The sequence below is a fragment of the Anolis carolinensis genome, unplaced genomic scaffold, assembly GCF_035594765.1.
Source record: "Anolis carolinensis isolate JA03-04 unplaced genomic scaffold, rAnoCar3.1.pri scaffold_13, whole genome shotgun sequence".
In the NCBI taxonomy this organism is placed as follows: Eukaryota; Metazoa; Chordata; class Lepidosauria; order Squamata; family Dactyloidae; genus Anolis; species Anolis carolinensis.
The window spans coordinates 10,755,074-10,767,418 of NW_026943824.1; positions in this window are offsets into that span (position 1 = coordinate 10,755,074).

The following is a 12,345-nucleotide window of genomic DNA, read 5'->3' on the forward strand; positions in this document are numbered from 1 at the left end:
CCAATAATTCAGCCTGTCAAGGGGGTTGAAAGGTTGTGAACAAGGAGGGTTCCGAGCAATTCCAGGAGATTTATAGATAGCTGCCTTTAGGCACCAGGTGGATGATTAGTGAGTGTTTTCTATTTCACAGTGATTCCAATAATATTTCTTCTTCTCTCTTCTCTGGATTTCAAAGGATAGTGTACATGTCAAGACCCACGAAGGACTTGATATACCTCGACCACCAGTTTGTCGGATTCAGAGAGGAAGTCCTTTGGAGTGATAAGTGACTCACAATTCAATTCCTATGTGTCAGAGTCCTCAGAGTCCAACAATATGGAGATATGGATTGGATGGCTTGAATTTATTGAATTTGACTCAGTAATTTGCATTTGTTGATGTTGATGGCTTTCATCACTTGAGACAAAGAAAGATCAGACAGGTACCCTAGAACCACCTTAATGAGGATGTGGATATAGTTTCATCCAAAAGAGTGGCTTGTAATTGCTTCCTTTTTGTAATCTATGCAGATTGTTCACAGCTTTCTGTCTTCTGCCTTCAAGGGAGGATCAATACACCATGGTTGTTCGATTCCTTTTGGTGTGTCAGTGTTGTCTGGTTTGTAGTTTGACCCTGTTTCTCCTCCCCTCTTTCCCACCCCTTTTGAAAGGAAAGATAATCGAAGCATTCAGCTCGCTTCCCTTCTTTCGGCCTCGTGCAGCCCCTTCCATTCATCTCCTGGCATTGTAATGTTGTTTTGAGGAGTGGAAAGCTATTTAGTAGACTTTCTTGGGAGCCAACCAACCATATTATGAACTCCCAGGTTGAAGATGCTTTTATCTCTCGGCATAAAGGACACCCTGTCAAGCAGACAAGTAACTGATCTTTCTCGGAAGAAAAACACCAGGAGAAAGGGCAGGGCAGGGTTGGGAGGAAGGAAGGCAGATCCAGACATAACCATGATCTAAGCAGGTATATGTGGAGTGGCAATTTGCTTACAAATTCTTTCACTAGTGGAAGTTGTAAGAAGATGGAGTGGTTTACTATATGCCCTGGAAAGTATTACACATAAGGGTGCATGGCATAGGGGTTTGGGCAAGGACTCCAACTGACAAGTGTTCAAATCCCTAACTTTTAGCATCTTGGCCAGATTTTACTATTGCTTGGCTACACATGATCCAAATTTTGCAAGGTATGGAAGTTGCACTACCAGTTCACCACATTTACTGAATTCCACCGAATTACACTTAAAATCCGATAACCCACTGTGTTCATCACATTTGTTTGGGTTCAAGTGTAGGGTAGAGCATTCTTTCCGTATTTTAAGTGTGGGGTCAGCATTTTTTTCAAACCAAACATTTCAGGAGGTCTTGGGGAAGTGGATTTTTGGGGAAAGATCTGGATGAATGGCCAATTCAGTCATATGACGGCATTTGTTGCTCTCAGGATTAAAATGAGACATTTCCCCAGTTTGTGGGAGTTGGAAATTGTGGGAGGAGCCAAGATACCCTTGTTAGGGAAAGTTGGGGAAAGTTTATTATGCCATGTCTCCATGCTGTGCAATCCTGGGAGTCATCGTTTTCCAAGGTCTATACACTTCTCTTGGTGCGTTTACAATATGGAATGAATGCCCTTGCACCCCACTTTAAATGCCATGGCTCCATGCGATGGAGTCCTCTGGGGAGTTATAGTTTCCCAGACTCTGGATGCATCTACACTGTGGAATGAATGCTTGTTGGACCTTACTTTAAATGCCATGTCTCCATGAGATGGTCTTGGGAATTGCAGTTTCCCAAAGTCCATGAACCTTCTCTGGTTGCATCTATACTGTGAAATGAATACAGCTAGGCCTTATTTTAACTACCACAGCTCCATAATATGCAGTCCTGGGAGTTATAGTTTCCCAAAGAGAGGAGGTTTTTTTCCCAACAAAGAACATGGGAGAGGGATGGTGGACGGAGTCAAATCTCTACAGTGTGATGGCAAATGAACTGAAAGAATACCAAATCTAACTGATAGATTTAACAGTGTGATGAAGGTAGGGAAATCATCCATTTCATTTCAACACGAATCTAACTAAGTTCTACTCTTCCAAACACTTTCCTGTTTCAATGTGATGAAGTGGTTATTCCATGCCAGCTAGAGAGAGTCCTATTTGGCGGGATGTCAACAAAGCTATCTTGGAAGGAAAGGATCATCCATCTAATTTACTGATTTCTTTCTGTATCTTGAATAATCAAATGTAAAATCATAGATCTAGGAAGTATAGCTCATCTGTTTGTCTTCCTGAACTTATCCTGAAAGTAAACACCTTTGGTGTCTGCATTAGTGACAAAAGTTATCCCAAACTTTTGACCTCTTCATTCCTTGAACAGTATAGGCATTTAGTGCTGGTATTTACTACCTGAAGTAATAAATCCACAAGTAGGAAGGAAATGTCAAATTAGAATAATATTAGCACTGTGATTTTAGGAAGGAAAATATGCACTATTTCTTGACTCCTTAAACTGTACCACCATTGCCACCAGCAAGAATAAAAATATAGTTATCACCCTAGGATATGCTGAGGGGAAATGTTTCTTTTAATTGAGAAGGCTGGATTTGGTGCATTGCTAAAAATCATAGCAATGCAAAATATCTTTGCTAGGATATTTATATCTATATAACTGACTAACTATTGTAATAAACAAACGTAGAAGAGATGTCATTGCTCAATGTTATGGAATCATGGGAGTTGCAAAGGAGCCATGGTGGCACAATGGGTTAGCTCTTGTGCCGGCTAAACTGGTTACCTGAAGGTAGGCGGTTTGAATCTGCAAGACGGGTTGAGCTCCCATCTGTCAGCCCTAGCTTCCCTTGTGGGGACATGAGAGAAGCCCTCTGCAGGATGGTAACACATCCGGGCGTCCCCTGGGCAGTGTCTTTGAAGACAGCCAATTCTCTCACACCAGAAGCAACTTGCCTCAATTAGCTTCTGACACGATAAAAAATGGGAGTTGCAACTTTTCAAGGGCTTTTGCATTCATTACCAAGGAATAGTGGTGCTTCACCAAACTGCAACTCCCAGCATCCTATATTATTGAGCCATGGCTGTTCAAGTGTTAAACTGTGTTTATTCTATAGTGTAGATGCATCCAACGTCTATTTTGTCTTCAGTTTCTAGACTTGTACTTGAGAATATATGATAGTTCATGCATTCAGTGTTCACTTTACATCTAAGCCTACAAGAAAAAAAACATATTACATGGAATCATACCTATTGTGCAATGCTCACTGCCAAGTTACTGGCTCCAGGAATAAAATAGCTAAACAATAGCCATGAAACTGTACCAATCGTTGTTCACTTTCATCCTGGTTGCAATTTTGTCCATAAACAATCTATCACCTATTTGTACTTTTTGAACAGTGTTACTGTTGTAGGATCATTACCGTTTCTGCATGAGTTTATTCTTCCTTTAATCATTCCTCTTTTATCATGGAAAAGAAAAATAATAATTTCAATCCGTTCCGTCTCTGTGGCATTTTTATATAAGGCGTTAAAAAACACAAGGCTCCCCAATGAACTTTTTTTTTTTCCTCAAAAAATTCATTTTACTTTTACCCTGGCTGGGGAAAAAGTCAAATTGTTTAAATGCAATATGACATATGGCTGTTCATTATTTATACATTCTGTAGCAGACTATAAATTTTACTTTGGACATATATCGAAGCTCAGAAGCCATTTCGGTTACAAACACATAAATCATAGTTATGGTTATTAGTCTAAATGCAATGCCACCCAAGTTCTAGATCAAAACCTTTAAAATCCATTATAATTGACGGCTGCAGCATAACTTATGTCTGATTTTATTAAAGGGGTTCATTATTATTGAGGTCTTTGAAACATTATATTTCTAGCTGTGGAAAAAAGTCAAAGGTGGATGACTGAGGGATGGTGGAGCGGGGAGAGTTTGTTGGAGGAAGCAAAGGGAAAGCTTTTACGCAGGTCGAAATTTTGTGGAAATAGGCACTCCGGGCCAAATGACGTACAAGGGAAGCAATTGGGTCTCCTGCTGGTTCTCAAAAAGGTTAATAGGCGCTGTGGGGTGATTCGCCGTGGAGCAAATATGTGATGGAGGGATGATTTCCTCGGATGGGAGGAGAAACTGCATGGGGAAATAAGATATATTCCCCCCTTTCTGTCAAAGAATTTGAACATAGGCTAACATACAGCCTCTGCAAAGTTTTCAAAGAGATGTTAGAACAGCAGTTTTGGCTTTCAAAGAGGTGGTGACATCTCTTACTGAACTTTCTAAGAGCAGAAACTTATATATCTGACAACATGTTTCCTTTGTTGAATCTATGAGAGTTGAATGAAAAGTAATGCCTCCACCTTTGTTACTTGGGTTTGGATGGGAATATTTTAATAAACCAAACGCGGAAACAATCCTTATAATGTGCTCTTTAACTACCACTATTCACTTTTCCACCTGGCCTAGATGACCTGATGATGGAGCAAATCAAACACTTGGGGGCCAAAGCTGAAAACTGGCTTTTGAAATTCTACAATCAATGCCTGGCACAGAAACAGATTCCCAGAGCATGGAGGAAAACTAAGATAATTGCCATCTTAAAACCTGGTAAAGATGCCTCCAATGCCAGGAACTACCGACCAATCTCCCTCTTATGTCATCTATATAAAGTCTATGAGAGGATGCTATTAAATCGACTAGGACCTGTTATCGAACCCAACAAGCACAACAAGCAGGTTTCAGACCAGGGAAAAACTGTACAGGTCAAATTCTTCATCTGACTGAACATATCGAGGAAGGCTATGAGAAAGGCTGCATTACGGGAACAGTCTTTGTGGACCTTACGGCAGTCTATGACACGATGCAACATAGAAAAATGCTGCATAAAGTCTACCATATCACCCGGGACTTTGACTTTACAAAAACTGTCCAGACCCTCTTAGAAAACCGCAGCTTCTATGTGGAGTTTCAGGGCCAGAAAAGCAGATGGAGGAGGCAAAAGAATGGTTTACCCCAAGGCAGCGTTCTTGCACCAACCTTATTTAATATCTTCACAAACGATCAGCCACAACCTCCACTCACAAAGAGCTTTATATATGCTGATGACCTTGGCCTTACAACACAAGCAAAAGATTTTGAAACAGTTGAAAAGCAACTCACCAATGCCTTGAAAGATCTCTCCAGCTACTACAAAGAGAACCACCTGAAGCCGAACCCTGCCAAGACACAAGTGTGTGCTTTCCACCTACGTAACCGCGAAGCCAACAGGAAACTGAAAGTTACTTGGGAAGGCCAAGAGCTCGAACACTGTTTCCATCCTAAATACCTTGGTGTCACCTTAGATCAAACACTAACACATAGGAAACACTGCATGAATACCAAGCACAAAGTAGCTGCACGCAACAACATCCTGCGGAAACTGACTGGCAGCGCATGGGGTGCAGACCCACAAGTAGTAAGAACATCAGCCCTGGCCTTGTCTTTCTCAACTGCAGAGTATGCCTGTCCTGTCTGGCAAAAGTCTGCCCATGCAAAACAGGTGGACATAGCACTGAACGAAACATGCAGAATCATCATGGGATGCCTTAAACCTACACCTGTTGATAAACTCTACAAGTTAGCTGGCATTCCCCTCCTGACGTGCGACGGGAAGTTGCTGCTAACGGTGAGAGAAAAAAGGTCGAACATTGTGAAAGCCACCCACTGCATGGCTATCAGCCTCCTCCCACCAGACTCAAGTCAAGGAAGGGCTTCATGAGAACCACCACTCCTCTTGATGTTCCTCCAGCAGCAGCAAGGGTGTCCCTCTGGGCAGCTAAACCTGGCAATTCTAACTGGATGGCCCCCCAAGAGGGTCTTCCTCCAGGGGCAAACCACGAATGGGCAACTTGGAAGTCCCTGAACAGACTCAGAAGTGGAGTGGGCAGATCAAAAGACAACTTGGCAAGGTGGCACTACCTGGAGGAATCCTCCACCTTGTGTGACTGTGGAGCTGAACAAACAACTCCGCATATATATGCTTGCCCACAATGCCCTGCCTCATGCACGGAGGAGGAGTTGTTTAAAGCTACAGACAATGCGGTTGCTGTTGCCCGCTTTTGGTCCAAAACTATTTAGTTGCTTGTGATTCCTTTTTTTTCCCATTATTTGAAATGTACAATGCTTTTGACACAAAATAAATAAAAACTTTTCCACATCATCACCAGACAATTGGATACATTTCTGCCAACGATGAACAAGTTTTCTGAAGCCGTCATGGAAGATGTCGACACTCTGTTCCCGCAACCAGCGTCTCATCGTGCACAGATCTTCTGTGAGCCAAGCAAAGCAATAATGTGACCCACACATTCTTGTGAAATGCCGATTATGTTTGAAATTTCTCTCTAAGTGATACGACGATCGTCCTGAATCAATCTGTCAATCTTTTGCTTGTGAAACTCGGTGGTTGCTGTCACAGGACGTCCAACTCTTTGCTTGTCACGCAAGTTAGATGTTCCCACCTCAACATCTTTAACTTACTTGCCCAACAGTACTCACATCAACACAATCACCATGAACAGCTTGCATTCTTGGATGAATTTCCCTTGGGGTGATATCTTCTGCTGTCAAGAATTCAATGACTGCACGTTGCTTAAGTCGCATTGACCGACCATCTGCACAGGGTTCCATACTTCTCACTTTAACAACACAACCGTTCAATGCTAAGGCTTCTCCGTCTGCGCAGGGTTCCCTACTTCGCACTTTAACAACACAACCGTTCAATGCTAAGGCTTCTCCGTCTCCGCAGGGTTCCATAGTTCGCACTTTAACAACACAACCGTTCAATGCTAAGGCTTCTCCGTCTGCACAGGGTTCCATACTTCTCACTTTAACAACACAACCGTTCAATGCTAAGGCTTCTCCGTCTGCGCAGGGTTCCCTACTTCGCACTTTAACAACACAACCGTTCAATGCTAAGGCTTCTCCGTCTGCGCAGGGTTCCCTACTTCGCACTTTAACAACACAACCGTTCAATGCTAAGGCTTCTCCGTCTCCGCAGGGTTCCATAGTTCGCACTTTAACAACACAACCGTTCATTGCTAAGGCTTCTCCGTCTGCACAGGGTTCCATACTTCGCATTTTAACAACACAACCAATGCTAAGGCTTCCCCGTCTGCGCAGGGTTCCATACTTCGCACTTTAACAACACAATCGTTCAATGCTAAGGCTTCCCCATCTGCGCAGGGTTCCGTACGCACTTTAACAACACAACCATTCAATGCTAAGGCTTCCCGCCAAATGGAACTGTAGAGAAGAGTCTACTGAGCAAGCCAATACTGCCATCTGTTGAGGAGTTGCGAAGGTGGAGGCATTACTTTTCATTCAACCCTTGTAAAGTGTAAAGCTATACAGTTAGCCTTCCACATTTACCAGGGTACAGAGTATAAAACTCCTGTGAAAGTGAAAAATCAGAACTATAGATGTTATTTCTAAGATCCATCATGACTCCATGGTCAACTTTGAATCACGCTGAAGGACTGAGAGATGACTATTTTTTTTTCTACAAGTCTCTAGTAGAGATGTGCATGGTACTCGTTTCTCCCGTTTCATCCGTTCTTTCATCCTTTTCATTTCAAATGGGAGCACAAAACAGGAACCTCTCCCCCGGAAAGAAAATAAACTTGAAACGCAAGAAAGCGGAAGCGAGTACCGGCTCCTCGCCTGCTTTTTGTGTCATGCAGCCCCGCGGAGAACTGCCACATGCTCTTTGGAAACAGTTTAGGTATCCAAAGAAATGGGAAAGGCAAAGCTACTAGTGGAATGCGAACTCAGCAAATAGTTGTAGATATGAACAATTTTCAGTGCCTAAATCTCTGCAATACTAGAAATATGGGGAATGAAAGAAAATTTCATGGGGGGTTTCATATTTAGGAGCAACATCCTCATTCTTCTTCTGTAGTTATATTACTGGAACTAGACAAACATGGAACAGATCCATGGCTATTGGTTGGTTGAGTATGCTTTTACTGTATTTTATATGTCTCCTTTTTATATGTTTACAGTAGAGTCTCACTTATCCAACATTCACTTAGCCAATATTCTGGATTATCCAACGCAGTCTGCCTATTAGTAGTCAATTTTTTGTAGTCAATGTTTTCAATACATTGTGATGTTTTGGTACTAAATTCATAAATACAGTAATTACTACGTAGTATTACTGCATATTGAACTACATTTTCTGTCAAATTTGTTGTTAAACATGATGTTTTGATGCTTAATTTTTAAAATCATAACTTAATTTGATGTTTAATAGGCTTTTCCTTAATCCCTCCTTATTATCCAACATATTCGCTTATCCAACGTTCTGCTGGCCTGTTTATGTTGTATAAGTGAGACTCTACTGTACTTATTTTAAATGCATCTGGATGTCGTATTTTATGCTCTATTTTTTATGGTCTCCATGTAAGCTGCTCCGAGTCCCTCTGGAGAGATGGGGCAGGATATAAGAATAAAATTATTATTATTATTATTATTATTATTATTATTATTATTATTATTATTATTATTATTATCCACCTTTATTAAAAACTAGAGGTAAACTCTCAACAACTTCCTTTCTCTCTCTCCCTTTTTCCATTTTTTCCTTTCTTCCCTCCCTCCTCTTTAACATTTTTTGACAGTCTATGGTTCCAAAGGTGTTCTAGAAGCAGACATTTTTCCTGAATTAAACACAATTATCATCAATTCTGGTCTTTTGAGGGGGGAAAATGAGTATTTGGAAGTTCCTTCTTCAGAAGAACAGCCAAAAAGACTATTTAAGCCCACAAAAAGGCTTGAGTAGAACAAATGAAATTTCTCCAGGGGTGTTCCCCATGTCCCTGGTTGTCCAATTTTGCAAGGATAATGTTACAATTGCATCGCCTAATCCGGCAACGTTCTGAGCTAATTCCGTCATGTTAAAAGCCAGCGTCTTTGGGTTAACACTTTTCCCTGTTTTTGAAAAATCTCCACTCAAGCCGAACTTTGCTCTCTCTCACTCCCTCTTTTGCTTTTAGGACGATGGAGATGATTAAAGTACCGATTGTGCCTGGGCAGAAGAGAGGGAAAGGACGAGAGAGAAGGGAGGGAGCACACGCTCAGTACTAAAAGTTTTATAGTTTGATGTTAATCTTGGCTCTTTCAGTTCCAGTAGCACAAGGGCACTGTGAAAACTTGCAAGTCTAATCCAACGAGATAGAAAAAGACATATCTCTGGAGCCCAATCAAGGATCTGAAGGAGAACTTCAAAGGGATCCCTCAGTCTAGCCGCTCCAATGCTGTGGTAGCTATCTACAGGTTTGCCAAGTGGAAGTGGGGAAAAACTGTAGACACCCAGAGTCATACTGTTCAGGAGATCAATGTTACAGCTCATCCCCATGTCCAACAAAAGCCAAATCATCTGACAATTCCACAATTTGCCCATCAAGTCGAGTTAACTTTGACCTGGCCAGGAGAAGAGTTCAACCTAGGAATGTTGGCTATTGTGTCAGATCAATGATTCAATCCAGCCTTGTACAGTGTTCCCTCACTTATTTATTTATTACAATATTTATATCCCGCCCTTCTCACCCAACAGGGGACTTACAATAAAACGCATATATAAAAATTATACAGTGCAATATAAATCAGTTAAAAATTATTAACTTACATCAGTATTCATAAAACACATTATAAAATACAGGTAGGCGTGTTCAGTTAAAAAAAACTGGGTCTGTCGATTGAGTTCAGCATACATGATAATAATTAACGCTGCCAATTATTATTCAAAAGCCTGGCTGTCATGGAACCAAGTCCCAGGGCTGAATTTCCAAGCCCTGGACTTGGAGTCATAACATAAATAACCCTGAAAGCACCTGGCGGGAGAAGATATAATGAGCCTGGGAACTCAGAGTTGAAAGTATAAACAATCATAATTGGTATAGTGTGGGGGAATAGTAGAAATGTGAGACAAAGGGGTGGGGTTTGATGATGATATTTACGTGTGGTGTTACGTTGCATCAGAGGTGATAAAAATGAGTGTATGTAAACATTAGGTCATTCTCGACTTTTCCAAAGTCATGTATTCTTCAATAAAGATTGGATTTGAGAGCAGCTATCTCTGATCTGCGTTCAGACTGGTCCTTTGAAGTAAGCAGGACATTTAAGTCGAGAATCCCGTTCTCACCCTCCTGCGAATTCGCAGTGAAGTGATAATGAGTGGAGAAGGAGATCAAAGCCCAAATGGAGCAGAGAGGCCTTTGCCAGGGGCCCGGCCGTTGGGGGAAGAGACGCTGCAAGCCATAGCTTCCTCTACGGGGTACCCCAGGCCAAACGGCGTGACCCAGAGGATTCCCAGAGGAGGAAGAGGCGTTTCGGCGGCGGCAGAAACCAGTTGGGGATCTGGAGGAAGCATGCCGGAGACCGTAGCCCTGCGGTTATCCATCCTGGAAACGAATTTATCCAGGCTGTCGGAAACCGTGGGGAGGTTGGTGCCACTATTGGAAGAGAATCTCCAGAAGGAGCCCACCCGATATGGCGCCGAGACAGAGCCATGTAAGGAGGAAGATTGGAGCCAGAGGGGCCAGCGCGCCTCAACGCAGAGCCCCGTGGCGGCGAGGAGCGAGGGGGATGAAGAATACTGGCAGGAACTGGAGTTCCGAGACAGAATGGCGCGTGAAGTGGAGCGCCAGCAAGCTCTGGGAACTCTGAGGCCGCCAACTCCAACAGAACTTCATACCCAACTTCCAACCCCCCGAATGGGCGTCGGGGTGGAAAGACCACTGAGGCCAGGGATCGGGTCCAGTGGATTAGCAGACGAAGGCGGAGAGGAGCCGGAGATCCAGGAAAGGGAGGAGGATGTGCCGTACGACGAGGGAAGGCGAGGTGCGGGGGCTACAGCGAGGCCCGCATTCGGATGGGTAGAAGGGCCGACAGCAGCGGCAGAATTTCGGGAGCCACGCAGAACGGCCGCCGGAGTGGGGCGCGGCGTGTTCAAAGGGGCCGTCCAAGGAAACCCGATGCAACCCTTCCCCATGCCTCCCAGACAGCAACAACGGGCCGCAGAATGGATGCAAAGGAGGGAAGATCTCAAACTGGAATACGGAGGGGAATCATCTGAACTGAACTTTTTCCTCATTAGCATCAGAGGATATATAGAAGACAACGCACACACATTCCCCTCTGAAGCAAGCATGGTTCGGGCCATCGGCAACACACTAAAGAGAGGAGCGGCCAGCTGGTATGTGCAACTACATGCCAGACGCGACCCGTGCCTGAGGTCAGTGCCCCGCTTCCTCGCCGCACTGGAAAACCGGTTCAGAGACCGGCTAGAGCAATTGAGGGCTCGAGACCAGCTTAAAGGAATAAAGCAGAGGGACAAAACGGTGCCCGAGTACGCAGAGGAATTCCTCCATCTCGCGGAAAAGGTACCAGAGTGGTCTGAAGTGACCAAAGTGGAGATATTCAAAGAGGGACTACGCCCCGAGGTTTTTAGTTGGGCGGCGCATAGAGACGACCCAGAAACACTCCAGGGCTGGATACAACTAGCGGGGCGCGTCGAATCCACCCTGGCCCAGGTGAAGCGTTTCAGGGGCGGCGGCGGCCAGCAAAGACCGGCGGCGAAAGGTCGAGGAGAAACGAGGAAGCAGGAAAGGCCCGGAGGGAGGCCGGGGATCCCCTTCAAAGGAGATGACAACAAACCCAAGCCGGGATGCTTTGTATGTGGGAAGACGGGCCATCGAGCAGCAGAATGTTGGGCCCGGAAGGGGGAGCCGCCAAAACCCTCAAAGCCCAAGCCAGCAGCCGGGAGGCGAGCGGAGGAGGAGGTGCGAGCCCCAGAATCTCCGGAAAGGCTGGTGAGTCGAGACAAACGCATGCTAGTAGTGCCAATCTGCCTATCGGGGCTAGAGAATCGGGCCACCTGCAGGGCATTCGTGGATTGCGGTTGTTCTAGGAACATTATAACTCCGGAACTAGCAGGAGCACTGAAATGCCAGCAGACATTACTTGACTCCCCAATTGCATTTTCGCAGCTAGATGGATCGGTTGCTGCTGGGGAAGTATCTACTAAGGAAATACGAGGGGTCCCATGTAAAATAGGCAAATGGGAAGGAAGAATATCCTTTGTGATAGCCCCTATTGCCACATACCACGTAATACTAGGGATCCCATGGCTCGAACAGGCAAATCCTGAAGTAGATTGGAGAGGAAAGAGCCTAGCATTTAAAGAACAACAGACGAAATGGGAGATAAGCAAAATAGCAGGAGAGGAGGACGAGGGAGATGAAGCAGGTGAAATAGACCCACAGCTATTGCCACCGGAATACAGAGACTTTGTGGATGTTTTCAATCAGAAAGA